General features: G+C 37.9%; 1 long non-coding RNA gene across 2 annotated transcripts in view; it reads left to right on the plus strand.

The window, feature by feature from the left end:
- Window positions 1-15603, plus strand: part of LOC110345384 (uncharacterized) — a 40072-nt gene extending 24469 nt beyond the window's left edge. The window contains exons 4-6 of one of the 2 annotated variants that reach the window (XR_002388690.2): window positions 10501-10573; window positions 14065-14220; window positions 14467-15603. This is a non-coding gene — a long non-coding RNA (uncharacterized LOC110345384). The remainder of the gene's footprint in view (window positions 1-10500; window positions 10574-14064; window positions 14221-14466) is intronic. The other variant, XR_002388689.2, reaches the window with a different exon arrangement.
- The last annotated feature ends 824 nt before the right edge of the window (window positions 15604-16427 follow it).

A 16427-nucleotide genomic window follows, 5' to 3' on the forward strand; every position in this document is an offset into this window, starting at 1 on the left:
TATTTCACATTACCTATTATACATTTAGTCCTTATTTACACTTTCAGTTTCTCACACCAGAGAAACTATTCGGTATTTACACATCTGTGTCCTATTTATTTCACTTAAGAGTATTGCCTCAATGTGCATCCACTTAGCTATAAATGTCTCTAATTTCTCATTTTTTATGGCTGAGTAGTACTCCATTTTATAAAAAAACCCTACATTTTCTTTATCCAGTCTCCAGTTGATGGGCATTTGGGCTGTTTCCAAGTTTTAGCTATTACAAACTGCACTGCTATGAACATGGGTGCACATATATCACTGTGGTATGATTCTTTGAATTCTTTGGGGAAGATCCCCAGCAGTGGAATAGTGGGGTCAAATGGGACTTCCAGTCCTAGTTCTTTGAGGTATCTCCATACTGATTTCCACAGTGGTTGCACCAGTCTACACTCCCACCAGCAGTGGAGCAGGGTTTCTCTTTCCCCACAGCCCTGCCAGCATTTGTTAATGGTTGATTTCATGATAGCAGCCATTCTTTCTGGAGTGAAGTGGAATCTCAGGGTTGTTTTCATTTGCATCTCTCGAATGACCAGAGATGTTGAACATTTTTTCATGTATTTATTTCCCAGCAATTGTTTTTATTTGATTATTTTATAGTAGCCATTCTTTCACCAGTGAGATGAAATGTCAGCATTGTTTCAATTAGTATCTCTCAAATGACCAGTGATCTTGAACATATTTTCATGTATTTATTTGTCATTTCAACTTCTTCATCTGAGAGGTATCGCAGATGCCCATTTTTGGATTGGGTTTCTAATTTTGGGCATTCTGATTTTTTTCAATTCTTTATGTATTCTAGATATTAGTCCTTTGTCTGAGGAACCACTGGCTAAAATTTTTCCCACTATGTGGGTTGTCTTTTTACTCTGTCACTGATTTCTTTTTGCTGTGTAAAAGCTTTTTAATAAGATGAGATCCCAGTTAATGCTTTGTATTATTTCTCATGCATTCTGGGATATGTTCATGAAGTTTTTTGCCTGCACCTATGTCCTCAAGTGTTCTACTTATTCTCTCCCAGAAGATTTACTATTTCTGTTTTAATATTTAGATCTTTGATCCATTTTGAATTTAGTTTAGTGAATGGTGAGAAACATGGGTCTAGTTTTAGTCTTTAGCATGTAGAAAGCCAGTTTTTCCAGCACCATTTATTCAAGAGGCTATCTTTCTTCCAGTGAAGGTGTTTGGCCACTTTGTCAAAGATAAGGTGGCTAAATGTGTTTGGAATTATTTCTGCATCTTCTAACCCATGCCATTAATCCTCAGTTCTGGTTTTGTTTTGTTTCATTTTTTTTTTGGCAGTACCATATGGTTTTTCTCACTGTAGCTCTATAGTTTAATTCAGGTCAGGGATTGTAATGCCCCCTGCCTTGCCTTTGTTGCCCAGAATTATTTTGGCTATGCTAGGTCTCTTCTGATTCCAAATGAATTTTAGGAATGATTTCTCTAGTTCCGTGATGTATTCTACTGGGAATTTGATATTGCATTAAATCTTTATAACAATTTTGAAAGCTAAAAAAAAGAAGAGCAGAACAAACCCAAAGCTCATACAAGGGAAGAAATTATAAAGATCAGAGTAGAAATCAATGAAATGGAGACTAAGAGAATGATACAAAAAATCAATGACGCCAAGAGTTTGTTCCTCAAAAGAATAAACAAAATTGACTAACCCATAGCCAACCTTATCAGAAGAAAAGAAAGAAAAGGCCCAAATCCATGCAATTAGGGGTGAAATTACAACAGACCCAGCAGAAATCCAGAGGATTATCAATATGTACTTTGAGAATCTATATGTCAATAAGATGGAAAACACGGAAGAAATGGACAGATTCCTAGATACACATGAACTACCAATGTCGAACAAAGAAGACCTAAAAATTCTAAACAATGCAATATCAATCAACAAAATTGAAAGCATAATTTAAAACTTACAAATGGGACCTGGGATTTAGCTCAGTGCTTCTGCTGACTGCCTAGGCAAGCACAAGATCCCAAATTTGATCCCTGGTACAAAAAAACCCCAGACTTACCAACAAAAAAAGCCTGGATCCTTCACTGTTGGATTCTACAAGACATTTAGAGAAGAACTATTGCTACCACTGTTTAAACTCTTCAATGATATTGAAAGAGAACCAATACTCCAAAATTCATTTCTGGAAGCAAGCATCACCTTGATCCCAAAAAGGAGAGAGAAACCTAACCAAAAAGGAGAACTATAGGCCAATCTCACTAATGAACATAGATGCAAAAATCCTTACTAAGATATGGGCAAAAAGAATGCAGAAGATCATCAAGAAGACCATACACCCTGACCAAGTGGGATTTATCCCAGGGATGCAGGGATCATTCAATAAAATCAAATAAATGTAATACACTATATTAATAGAGCCAAGGACAAAAACCTTAAGATCATCTCAATAGATGCAGAAAAAGCATTTCACAAAATCTAACATGCATTTATGATTTTAAAAAGCTACAAAAAATGGGATAGATGGTCTCTACCTCCATCTGATAAAAGCCATCTATGAAAAACCTACAGCCAATATCATGCTAAATACTTAAAAACTGAAATCCTTCACACTAAAATCATGAACAAGACAAGGATGTCCACTATCACCACTCCTGTTCAATATAGTTTTGGAAACATTAGCCACAGCAATTAGACAAGAGAAAGAAATGAAAGAAATAAAGATAAGGAAACAAAGAAGTCAAATTGTCATTATCAGCAGATGACAAGAAACTCGATACAGAAGTCCCCAAGAACTCCACCAAAAGTCTCCTAGACTTACTAGCCAAATTTAGTAGAGTAGCTGGATACAAGGTAAACACACAAAAATCAATAACTTTCCTGTATATGAACAACAGACTCACTGAGGGAGAAATGGGCCAAACAATTGCTTTCACAATAGCACCCAAAAAATTGAAATACCTGGGAATCAACTTAATGAAAGAAATCAAAGACCTCTACTCTGAAAACTATAGCACTCTGAAAAAAGAGATCAAAGACGATATCAGAAAATGGACAGACATCTCTTGCTCCTGGGTAGGAAGAATCAACATAGTGAAAATGGCCATACTTCCAAAACTGCTATATAGATTCAGTGCAATCCCAATTGAAATTCCAGCAGCATACTTCATGGATCTTGACAAAAAAAAACCTGAAAAATTCACTTGGTACAAGAAGAGATCCTGAATAGCAAAAGCAATTCTAGGCAATAAAGACAAAGCAGGGGAAATCACAATCCCAACTTGAAACTATACTACAAAGCTATTGTGATAAAACAGCGTGGTACTGGCAAAGATACAGACCTGAGGACCAGTGGAACAGATTAGAAGATGCAGAAACAAGGCCAGATACACTTAGACACCTCATCTTTGACAAAGAAGCCAAACAACCTCACTGGGGGGAAAGATAGCCTCTTTAATAAATGGTGCTGGAAAAATTGGGTTTCAACTTGCCAACAACTAAAGCTAGACCTATGTCTCTCACTGAGTACTAAACTAAAATTGAAATGGATTAAAGATCTAAATATTAAAACAGAAAAACTAAACAGTCTGGAGGAGATGTTAGGTAGAACTCTTGAAGACATTGGCATAGGAAAAGATTTCATGAACAAAATCCCAGTTGCATGTGAACTAGCACAAAGAATCAGCAAGTAGGATCTCATCTTATTAAAAGACTTCTGTACAGCAAGAGAAACCCCCAACAGTGTGAAGAGACAACCAACAATGTGGGAAAAAATTTTGCCGGCTGTTTCTCAGGCAAAGGGCTAGTATCTAGAATATATAAAGAACTTTAAAAAATCAGACCTCTCAAATTTAAAGACCCAACCCAAAAATGGGCATCTGAAATGAACAGACATTTCTCAGTCTCAAAAAAGTAGAAATACCAAATAAGCACATGAAAAAATGTTCAACATCACTGGTCATTCAAGAAATGCAAATGAAAACGATGCTGAGATGCCACTTCACCCCAGAAAGAATGGCTGCTATCATGAAATCAACCAATAACAAATGCTGGTGGGGTTGTGGGGAAAGGGCATCCCTGCTTCACTGCTGGTGGGAGTGTAGACTGGTGCAACCACTGTGGAAATCAGTATGGAGACACCTCAAAAACTAGGACTTGAGGTACCATTTTATCCAGCTATTTCCCTGCTGGGGATCTTCCCAAAAGAATTAAAAGAATCATACCACAGCAATATATGTGCACCCACGTTCATAGAGACACAGTTTGTAATAGCTAAAACATGGAAACAGCCCAATTGCCCACCAACTGGAGACTGGATAAAGAAAATGTAGTTTTGTTTATAAAATGGAGTACTACTCAGCCATAAAAAATGAAAAACTAGAGACATAGCTAAATGGGTGCACACTGAGGTGACAGTCTTAAGTGAAATAAATAGGACACACATGTAAATACCAAATAGTTTCTGTGGTGTAAGAAATTGAAAGTACAAATAATGATCAAAATGTATAATAGATAATGTGAAATAGAAAAAGGGCAAAGGGGAAGGAGACATGGGAGGGGTAGGAGAAAGGAAAGAGGGAAGTTGAATTAACATGAGAAAATGAGAAAATGAAAACAAAGTCTTTGTAAACAGAGATGGGTGGAAAGGTTGTAGGGAGGGCAGGGGAATGGGGAAAAAAAAAGAATTAAGATATATTATGTAAAGGTACAAATCTCCAATGATGAATGTCATTATATTGTATACCTAAAATGTACCAATAAAATTAATTTTTAAAAACAGAAACAACTCTTTGATTCATTGATTCTTTGTATTGTTTTCTTAGTCTCCATTGCATTAACTTCTGCTTTGATCTTTATAATTTCCTCCCTTGTATGAGCTTTGGGCTTACTTGTTCTTTTCTAGATGTTTGAGGTTCAACATAAGGTTTTTTATTTGAGGTTGTTCTGTTTTCCTGATGTGAGGATTTACTGCTATAAATTTCCCTTTTAAGGCTGCTTTCATTGTGTCCCAAAAGTACCATTTAATTTTTTCTTTCATTTCATCTGTGACCCATCGGTTGTTCAGGAGGGTGTTATTTAATTTCCATGTGTTTATGCTTTTTTGTAGTTTCTTTTGCTGTTAATTTTCAATTTCATTGCACTATGATCAGATAATATGTATGGGATAATTTCAATTCCTTTGCATTTACTTAAGCATGTTTTATGGGCTAGTATATGGTGTATTTTGGAGAACATTCCATATGGAGCTGAGAAGAATGTGATGTTGTGGGGTGGAACACTCTGTAGACATCCACTAAGTCCATTTGTTCATAGGTTTGGTTCAGCTCTGATATTTCTTTGTTAATTTTTGTCTACTAGATTTGTCTGTTTGGACAGTGGGGTATTGAGGTCCCCCACTACAATTGTATTAGTGCTTATTTGAATTTTCATGTCCATTAATATTTGTTTTACATAGTTGGGTGCACTGGTATTTAATGCATACATATTTATGGTTGTCATCTCTTCCTCTTGGATTGTTCCCTTTACAAGAATATAGTGACCTTCTTTGTCTCTCTTAATCAGTATTGGCTTAAAATACACTTTGTCTGCAAATAGAATAGCTATGCCTGCTTTTTTCTGGGTTCTGGTCACATGGAGTATAGTTTTTCAACCTTTGATTTTCAGTCTATGAATTTCTTTTTGAGTTAATTGTGTTTCTTATATGCAACATATTTTTGAATCTTTTTCTTGATCCATTCTGCTAGTCTCTCTCTTCTGATTGGTGAGTTGAGACCTTTTGCATTGATGGTTATAACTAAAATGTATTGGCTTATCCTTGTGATATTATTTTCCTGTTGTTGGTTCCTTGTCTTTTCTCTTTGTTTAATTGTTTGCCTTGCCTGATGGCTTCTTTCTTTTGGTGTTCTTAGAATTGTGGTCTTCATTATCTCTTTCTAACATATCCTTCAGGGCATTTTGTAGAGCTGGTTTAGTGGTTATGAATTTCTTCAGTTGTTCTTTGTCATGGAAGTATAATATTTTTCCACTGAATTTGAAACATAATTTTTCAGGGTACATCATTCTAGGTAGGAGGTTGTTTTAATTCAGAACCTGAAATATTTCACTCCACTCTTTGACTTAAGGGTTTGTGCTTAGAAGTTTGCTGTGATTCTGATGAGCTTTCTTTTATATGTGATTTTTTTCTTTGCTCTGACAGCTTTTAGTATTCAGTTCTTGTGCTGAATTTCTGGAATCTTGATAATTATATGCCTTGGTGTAGATTTATTTTGGTCATGGTTCATTGTTCATGGCTCTATATGCTTCACTTATTTGTGTGTCAAATTCTTTTTCTATGTTTTGAAATTTTTCTGCCATTACTCCTTTGAATGGGCTTTTTATGGCATTTGCAGTATCTCCAGCTTTCTCATTGACTCTAATCAATCTTATATTTTTCTTTGCATCATCTTACAGCTTTTGGATTGATTTTTCATGGTCCCTTGCCACTTTTAAGATATCTTTCTTTTTATGGTCATTAACTAAAATCTTGCCTTGTAGATCAGAAATTCTGTCCTCATCTTCATTCAATCTATTGCGTATACTTTAAATGGAATTTTTAATCTCCTGGATGTCTGTTTGAATCTATTTAATGGATTCAATTTCTTTATTATGTTGCGAATTCATGGTTTCTATCATTTTCCTAAGATCCTCTATTTTTTTATCTGTCTACTCCAGATTCATTGAGTATGTCCATCATTGTGATCATCATTTCTTTTTTTATTTGAGAGATTATTTTCTCTATAACCTCATGTAACTTTTTTATTTTACTTCTGCTATTATCATTTCCAAAATTTTAGGTGGGTGACTTCCAATTTCCTCAATCTTGTTGTCTCCTGGACTTGTCCTAGGTGGGCTGGAGGTCTGGCATTGCGTTTTGCTTCTCCATCTTGTCATTTTCTATTTGTTTTGTTTTCTGTGTTGATGTTTGTAAATTTCTTATGGTAGACAGCTTTATCACTAGTATTGAGGCTTCCCTAGGAAATAACCATTCCTCAGAGTTGTATTCTTGGCATATGTGGTTCTTGGTCTTTGTGTCTGTCCCAAAATCCTACCTTCTCAACTCATTAAGGATATGAAATTGCTATTGATTTGGCTCAGCACCAAGTCCTTTAGTACTGGACTATGATGATAGTCTTGACCCCAGACAACTGCAGTGTTGTCATCCAAGGGAGAACAATTGGCTATAACATCCTGGCTAAAGTAGTACAATTAGCAATACCAATAGCATCAAGTACAACCTAGAAACTGCCAAGTTGTGGTAACTATTAATTTGGTACCTTTAATCATAGGACCAAGATCTACAGTTATATAACACAAGCCTCCACAACTCCATAACCATACCAAGGAACTTGTATGCAATGTGTTTCCCCTTAGTGGAGTGTTTTTACCCTCTGGGGGAAAATTTAAGAGGAATAAGGGGTAAACCAGAGAGATAAATGAAGGGAGATGTAGTTGGGGCAAGGCTGAAGGACCACAGATTATCACCCAAGCCTTGGGAAACTGGAGAAGAGGGCAGGAGAGAATGCATGAAGGATAAAGCAAAAGATTATCAGAGTGAACCAGAAAGACAAGAAACAATTTTCACTCACAAGAAAATATCATAAGCTCAAGAGAGATAGTTGAAGAAAGAGAGAAAGAAGATGTGTACAACAAGATAAAAGTAAAGGTAAAAACTTAAACAATAAAGAAAAAACACAGAAAAAGGAAACAAAACCAACAAAGAAAGAAAACAATAAAATAAAACATAAAATTCCTCTGGAGTCTATAGTTCTGTGGCGGCATCCAAGACAGGGAGTGTCCCAAAACTGTGCTTTGTAACCCTGCCAAGTCTGCAGTATGATTGGTGCTAGATATGAAGTTTATCTTGTGGCACCTGGGGCCAGTATTCAGCCAGAAGCTTTTTTTTAATGTCTCTCCCCCCACCCCAAGCCTCTTTACTGTGGGTTGCTGTGGGACCCTCAGGCTGGGACAGCCCCGGGCTTTTCTCAGTCCTGAGTACAGTTGGCTCCACTTGGTCTTTGCACAGCCTCTTAAGTTTCACCCCACTGGTACTTCTCTAACCCGTTCCACTACTTGTCACAGGGCAGGGAATGAGGGTACTGTCACTGCTGTGAATACAGCCCAAGGCTGCTATGTTCTGCTTCAATCTCCTCTTCAATGGATTAGGTGCCAAACTGGGGCTTTTTAAATTCTGTGCCCAAATATGCACCTCTGCATCTTTCTCTCAAGCCACTGGTTGCCTTTCTTTTCCCTGCCTCCACTGTGCTGCAGTCCCTAACTTTGTGGTTGCTAGGCAGAGGGAAAAAGAAAAAAGGAAAGGCAAAGGAGCTGTCTGTCTGTCCCTTGGGGTGGGAGCAGATTATTTCTGGTCACTCCCCTCGGTGTTTGCCAGTAAAATTTTCTGCCAACAAGTAACATCTTTTGGGTAGAGGAAGGCAAAAGAGGCCAGAGACCTTTTTTCCCAAATCTATCCTATATGGCTTGAGTTAGCTACACCTTTTCAGTCCATCAGTTTCTTGGAGACTTCCAAGTATGGTGATTCTTGCACAGCACTGCCCATGCTGCTGGTACCCCTGTGGACTGATGCACTGTTTTATGAAATCCTGTGCTTATGTTTTATTTGATCTACTAATCTGTTATTTCAGATTGATTTTGACATCAGAATGTATGTCCCTCCCTTTCTTCCAATTACCTGTGTTTTTAGCTGATTTCTCTCTGAGGAGGTCCAGCATAGCTCCTCTTCCATTCAGCCATGTTGAATCTCCACAATCATTCTTTTTCAACCCTAACCTTCCTTCTGGCCATCATGCCTCAGTGAAAAAAGTCACTAGAAAAGAGGTAATTCACTATTTCTCACAACCCTTAGGCTATAACTGGGATGGCTTTCTCTTCACCCATTCCTTTTAATTATGCTCAAAAGTCCAGCTCCGCTCCTGGGGAGGAGATATTTTATCTTTTTAAATAATGTAGTTTTTCCCAAGTCACAGTCTTACAATATGTAGACAATATATTGTTATGCATCCCCTCAGAAGAGCTCTCTAACCAGGGCAACCATGTTCTAAATTTTCTAGCAAACAGAGGTTATAAGATTTCTAAATCTGACATACCTTTGCAGCCTTGAGGTAAAATATTTGGGCCTTTTCATATCTAAGAGAACGCAAAGATTGGGGAAGAGAAAATTAAACCAATACTTTCCTTCCTGCAGCCCAAGTCTCTAAAACAGCTAGGGTATTCCTAGGAATTACAGGCTTTTGTCACCTTGGGATAACAGAGTATAGTGAGATTACACAACCTATCAGCTTATAAAACACTCCAAAAGACAGATACCCATATTTTAATCAGGGAACCTGAGTCCCAAACTGCATTCCAGAAGCTTAAACAAGTGCTCCTAAATGCCCCAGCACTGAGCCTACTGACAGGATGCTGTTTCAATTTGTATGGGGCACTGAAGCTGACTTTCAACAAAGATCTCAGTGTATATAAACACCTCACAATGTAACAGACTTCTTTCTTCCAAAGAGAGCCTTTGGTGATCAGACAAAACTGTCAGCCTAGGAATTGTCTTAAAAAACTGTCTGCTTTCACAGAGTAAATTTTTTTATTCCTTCTGAAATCTCTATTAATTGACCTTTAAAAGTTATTAATAGCTACAAAAATTCAACTTCACCAAATACATCTGAGTGCAATCTAGTTTATAGTTTGTTCAATTTGTTACAAAATGTACAGCTGTTTTGTTTGAGAGCAACAATTTTTCTCTTCATTTTTTTTTTGGCTTTTAGATGTTTAAAATGTTTTTCCATAACTTAAGATGGTTCATACCTAAGTGACATTAGAGCTAAAGACATGCTTCCACCTAGGTTTCCAGCTGATCAAAATGATACCAAAACTAGTTTTACAAATACAATACATATTTTTGCCTGTGTGCAACAACTTGAGAGTTTTTCATTGGTATAAAATAATGTTAATATTTTTAGTAGACCATTAAGAAAAACCCTTTGTGCTTTCTGTTCACTCTTTAGAAATAAAAATGGAAACTACTTATGTTAAAACAAAAATAATATTGCTTCTTGGCCTTGTGTAAGAAAAGTGTAAAAAAAATGGCAGCTGGGCATGGTGGTGCAGGCCTGTAATCTCAGCACTTGGGAGGCTGAGGCAGGAGGATTGCCACGAGTCTGTCTGTAGTATTCTAATATATTGAGGATGCTGAACACAGATCAGCTTGTAGGTACAAAGGCAGATGCATGACTGTAATCTAAAAGAAAGGAGTTTAGGGTACATGAAACATGTCTCAAAGCTAAAGAATATTTATTTTTGAATTTTGAATATATATATATATTGAATATATATATATATTGAATATATATTTTTGAATTTTGAATATTCTCAATCTGAGATCTTCCTTTGCCTTCATTTCCTGTAAAGTGTAGGTAATACCTGTCATGTGCCTTCTGCAGGTTAATCCTTCATGAAGCAGTTACCGTGGGAGCATACTTGAAAACAGTTCCTGTACAGCCATTGAGTACTAAGGTAATGATAGGTTTTCAGACTTGTCCCTGAGTAGGCCCTGCTGAACCACAGTCTTTAACAGGCTTCTTGCTTGACCCGACAGCAGTCTGTCCTCGATTCTGCAATTAGATGAGAATTGCAATTTCCTTCTACCTCTATGAGATCCATGGAAAATTGATATTTGTCTAACTTATTTTAAAAGTTGATTGCATTTGGAGGAAATGAAGGTAATCAATGTGCCATGTTTATAATCAAATCTAAGCTTTCAGACTTGAGAGCCAGGGTGTAAAACTCAAGAAAGTTTACTCAAGTTACCTTGCTAGAATTGGATTCTCTATAAGCAAACTATAGACAACATATACTTGTATATACAGAGTTTAAGTAGCAACTTTGAAAAGCATTTATTTTTCACAGTCAGGCTTGTATGATCCACTCCATGCCTCAAAAGAAGTAAACGATTTCTACTCTTTATTTCTGATCTCGATGTTTAATGTTTCTTTATGGATGTAAGTTTAAATAATTTGATCTGAATAAATTTTCACATAATTAATTATTCATGTATAAAAAAAAATAAAATAATGTTAATAGTTATAATCTATTTCTCACAACTATCTAAAATTTGTTAATTGTTATAATCTAGTTCTCATAGGTCATCTAAAATTTGTTAAGACAATGAAATGGGGACCCCTTAGGCTTAGGAAAACTGCTGGACAGGACCCCTCTTGGCAATTATAGGAGCAGCAACCTAAAAATGCCTTAATCCAGCCTTTGTTCACTAAGGAGAACCAATGTTTTTCATGGCCCTATGGGAGGGCCCAATGAACATTGCTAAACATTATTGTAATACATTTATATTGGTTGTCATCAAAAGCTAAAGCTTTCTGTGGGTAAAACACTAAGGTTTTCTTATTAAAAGTGCTCTTAGTATGAAACTAAATGACGAGACAAAGGTTTCCATATAATTATACCATTCATTATTGCTAATCTCATGGTGTATTAAATGTATTCATGCCTTCCAGGTGTACAGATCTTCTAATATATAAAACTAAGACTGTTTCTGTTGATAGCCTTCTTTACTCAGATATCTACCTTTCTTTTGTGCTCCAAATACTTGTGATAAAAGGTATATGTCGAACCAACATGAGACCTCCAGTCAAATGATAGTTTAAAAAATAAAAACTTATGTGATGTGTATGTTATATATGTGTGATTACACTTAGAGATGCTCAAACACTGAGCAGTCCAGACAATGTCACATGCTTCTTCAATGAGATCCTATTAAAAGATACCAAATTAGGTAGGAGCTTCTTTTTTTTTTTTTTGGTACCGGAGATCGAACTCGGGTCCTTGCGCTTGCGCAGCAGGCGGCGAAACCACGGAGCTAAGTCCCCGGCCCCCAGGAGCTTCTTTATATATTACATAGAGGTGGATAACTTAAAAAGCTACTCTAAGGGATGTAGCTCAGTGGCACAGCACCTGCCTGGCAAGCATGAGGTCCTGAGTTTGGTCCCTGATACAAAAAAAAAAGAAAGAAAGAGAAAAAGCCATTCTATTCTAAGAGAGACATTGGCATAAGAAAAGACTTTATGAGCAAAACCTCAGTAGCACAGGAACTAGCACAAAGAACCAATACCTGGGATCTCATCTTATTAAAAAGCTTTTGCTCTGCAGGAGAAACCACCAACAGAGCTAAGAGACAACCTACAATTTGGGAAAAAATTTTTAGCAGCTGCACCTCCTCAGACAAAGGTCTACTATCTAGAATATATAAAGAACTGAAAAAAACCAGACACTCCCAATTCAAAGACCCAATTCAAAAATGGGCATCTGAAATGAACAGACATTTCTCAGACAAAGAAGTCAAAGCAGCAAATAAACATATGAAAAAATGTTCAACATCACTGGTCATTCGAGAGATGCAGATGAAAACAACACTGAGATTCCACCTCACCCCACAAAGAATGGCTGCTACCAAGAAATCAACCAATAACAAATGCTGGCAGGGTGTGGAGAGAAAGGAACCCTTCTCCACTGTTTGTGGGAGTGTAGACTGGTGCAAACACTGGAAATCAGTATGGAGATACCTCAAAGAACTAGGGTTAAGGGTCCCATTTGACCCAGCCCTTCCCCTGCTGGGTATCTTCCCAAAAGAATTAAAAGAATCATACCACAGTGATATATGTGCACTCATGTTTATAGTGGCACAGTTCGTGATAGCTAAAGCTTGGAAACAGCCCAAGTGCCCATCAACTGGAAACTGGATAAATTTTTTATAGAATGAAGTACCACTCAGCCATAAAGAATGAGACACTAGAGACATTTATAGCTAAATGGATGCATATTGAGGTCATACTCTAAAGTAAAATAAATAGGACACATGGGTAAGTACTGTATAGTTTCTGTGGTGTGAGAAACTGAAAGTGTAAATAAGGACTAAAATGATTAAAATGAATAATTGATAATTCGAAATAGGAAGAAAAGTTCCAAAGGAGGGGAAGTGGGAGGGGAAGGGGAAAGGAAAGAAAAGAAAGGAAAAATTATGAGAAAAGGAAAAAATGGAAACAAAGTATTTGTAAATAGGGAAGGGTGGAGGGGGTGAAGGGTGCACAGGTAATGGGGAAAAAATAAGAACCAAGATACATCATGTACAGGTACAAGCACCTAATGACAAATGTAAACAAATTGTATACCTAAAATGTACCAATAAAAGAATTTAAGCCAAAAAAAGATAATATAATTGTTATGCTAAAATACTATGTTTTCTCTATAAACTTAATGCTACCATACTGGTATAACTGATCACTTCTGGATGTTCAACAACTAAAGTTTAGAGACCAGAGCTGAAAAGGTAACTGGGCTAATTAAACAGCCAATATTTTGGCCCTGGCCTTCCAAGGTCAACAAGGACCCAGGACATGAGAGAACCTTTTCTACAAGATCCTACACCTTTGGTGAGTCAACGAAACTCCTGATCAGGGAGATTACTAGACCTAGGCCCCAGAGGACAAGAACTAACAATTGTACAGTGTGTCAAAAGAAGGTCGCCAGACAGGGGAAAGGGAACGTCCCATGCTTTAACAGGAAGCAACATGGTCAAGCAAGACCATGACCAATCTTGGCAGCAGACACTAACAGCGACACTAATGTGGTTCCAAAAGTAATGCCTGTGGAAGCTCAACCAACCTTGATAGGCAGCCAGAGGTTATTTTATGGGTCAAAAACTGGTTTACCGTTTAGATGGGAAAAAACTGGTTTATGGGTCAAAAACCGGTTTACAGTCTAGACTGGAAGCTCCCATTGCACTCATTGATCCTGTGAAACCAATTTGTGGCCTTGCCACCCCTGGATGGATAGAGAGATGCACGCTGAGATGTGCATGGTTACAAGACAGGTGTGTCAAAATATTAACAAACCTACAAACTTACTACAAACTTACTCTGTCTACAAAATCAATGGTTTAAAAATGTTTCACTGGTATGATCACTTGGCTTCTGTCTTTGTTCTTTCCCTAGGATAATAGGATGTCATGCAACACATTGAGGCCTTGACTAACTATACTCAGCAGGCCTTAACTGACACCTCAGTTGGACTCTTTCTCCTAAATAAAGAAGTAAAACAAGCTGTCCTCTAAAATCAGATGGCATCACTCATCCCAACAGCAGCACAAGGTGATACCTGTGCAATTGTAAAAGCTGGATGTTGTGTGTATATTCCTAATACTGTTCAAGAAATTAAACAACAGGTTAAAGCTGTGTCAGATTCTAAAATTCCCTAGACCTTCTCCTGATTCTCTTTGTAAAAGGCTATTATTGGCTCTTCCTGGTAAAAACATTTGTTGGTCATATTCATAATAGTCTTGTTGATCTTATTCTTTGACCCATGTATACTTGTTTCCTTGGTCTTGTCTCCTCCAGACTTAAAGCTATCCACATGCCCACATCAAGAATGCCTGAAACCTATCAATGGCCTTTACATATAGACCTTCTGGAGAGAGGGTACCCTGGAGAGAGTCTGGACAAAGGTGAAACACATCACAACTGTGGCCAGAGACACATCTGCAGGAGGCCAGTCCTCAAGTTAAACACAAGATGACCAGGCCTGCTCACTTCTTAAAAAGCCTAATGAAGTCTAGATAGACATCAGTCACCCACATGGGTGACCAGAGACCTGTGGACCCATTACTTCCTAGAAGAAGTCTTTGTTCTTTCCATCCACACTTGTTATGTGACTTATTTTCCAATTGGATCACTGTTACCTAAGTGACTATACTTGTAATCTTATTGGGTGATCATAGCTGTAACCCACATTGTACCCACATGGGTTTTGCTCTATAAAACTTCCCTATAAAGCGAGGCCCCTGAGCTACCCATTCAGGACCCCTCCTGCCTCTCAGGAGCCATCCTCTCAATAAATATCTTCCTACTCTTAGCCTCTGTTGTTCATAAAATTCATTCTTCAATTTTTAGAGAACATGAGCTTGGTGTGTCAGACATCTAACAGGTTGGGAGATATAATATTTTGATATTTCATCTCCTATATCAATAAGGCATTACTTCTGGGCTCTTTGAGGGCTTTTCTGAAAGAGCTCAGCATCAAATTAGCGGGCTGAGTAAAAAGGACCCACTCTCTTCCAGTGTGAGCAGACACCATGCACCTGCCTGAGGGCTGCTAGGACAAAATTGCAAATGACAAATGCGTTTGTGAGGCCTTCTCCTGACCTGTCCTCTGGACCTGGGACCTCCCTCTTTTCCTGCCCTTGGACATCAGAACTCCAGGGTCTCAGGCAGGAGAGACCAGGACTTGTGCTTGTGGCTCCCCATGTGTTCAGGCCTTCAGCTTCTAACTGAAAGTTACACTGTGAGCTCCCCTGCTTCTCCAGCCTCAGCCAGCCATGAAACCAGCTTCCCTGCTTCTCTGGCTTGCAAAGGGCGTATGGTGGGACTTGTCAGCCTCTGTAACCACAAGAGCCAATTTCCCTAATGAATTTCCTCTCTCCCTCTTTGTGTGTGTGTGTGTGTGTGTGTGTATGTGGATCCTAAATACATTTTAAGCAATATATATAATACATATAATATAATATATAATGATATATAACATATAATGTATGTATCATTTAATTTAATATGTTACTAATATATTATATGTGGTAGTTATTAACTAATGGTCAACTTGAATGCGGATGTCCAGCTGAACTGAGTCAGTGTGGTTCTGAGTGTGGAAGACCCACCTGTAGATTGTTGCCAACGGCATAAAAGGAGAACAGGAGGGAAGATTCTATGCTGTTGATTTTCCTGGAGAAGTTCTCCATGGCTGGTTTTACTGACACGAACTCAGCTGTTCTTATCGGAGGGGGAGCTCAGCCAGAATGGCTGCTGTTCTTTTCGGGGGAGCTCTGGTCTTTGCCTTGAGTGTCGCTTCCTGGCTCCAGTACAGATCCCTCACCCTTCTGGCACAGATCCTTTTGCCCATGAGTGCAGACTTTCTAGGTTCCACTACTAGCCTTTGGGCCTTCCCAGTGCAGATCCTTGATATGGACTTGCATAAGACATTGCTGTGGACTCTAGGCCTTGGGCTGGACTTGTGGGAGCATTGCTGTGGGATTTAGGCCTTCAGCTGGATTCTTCAGGTCTCCAGCATGGGGAAAGATCTCTTGTACTCTTCTGCATCTTTGGGTGAAGTTTATAAAATAATCCTATAGATTATGTGTATTAAATCTGTATTAAATCTATTCCCTTGCAAACCCTGACTACAACATTATATTATATATCTAAAATGTGGAAGTGGCTTTGAAACTGAGCAATGGACAATGGCTAGCAGAGTTGAAAATGAATGCTAGCAAAAGCCTATATTTAGAGCATTAAGGGCAATTCTGGTG

This window comes from Heterocephalus glaber, unplaced genomic scaffold, assembly GCF_053883595.1.
Source record: "Heterocephalus glaber isolate CG9 unplaced genomic scaffold, H.glaber_assembly_v1.0 deba00000546, whole genome shotgun sequence".
NCBI classification, from domain to species: Eukaryota; Metazoa; Chordata; class Mammalia; order Rodentia; family Bathyergidae; genus Heterocephalus; species Heterocephalus glaber.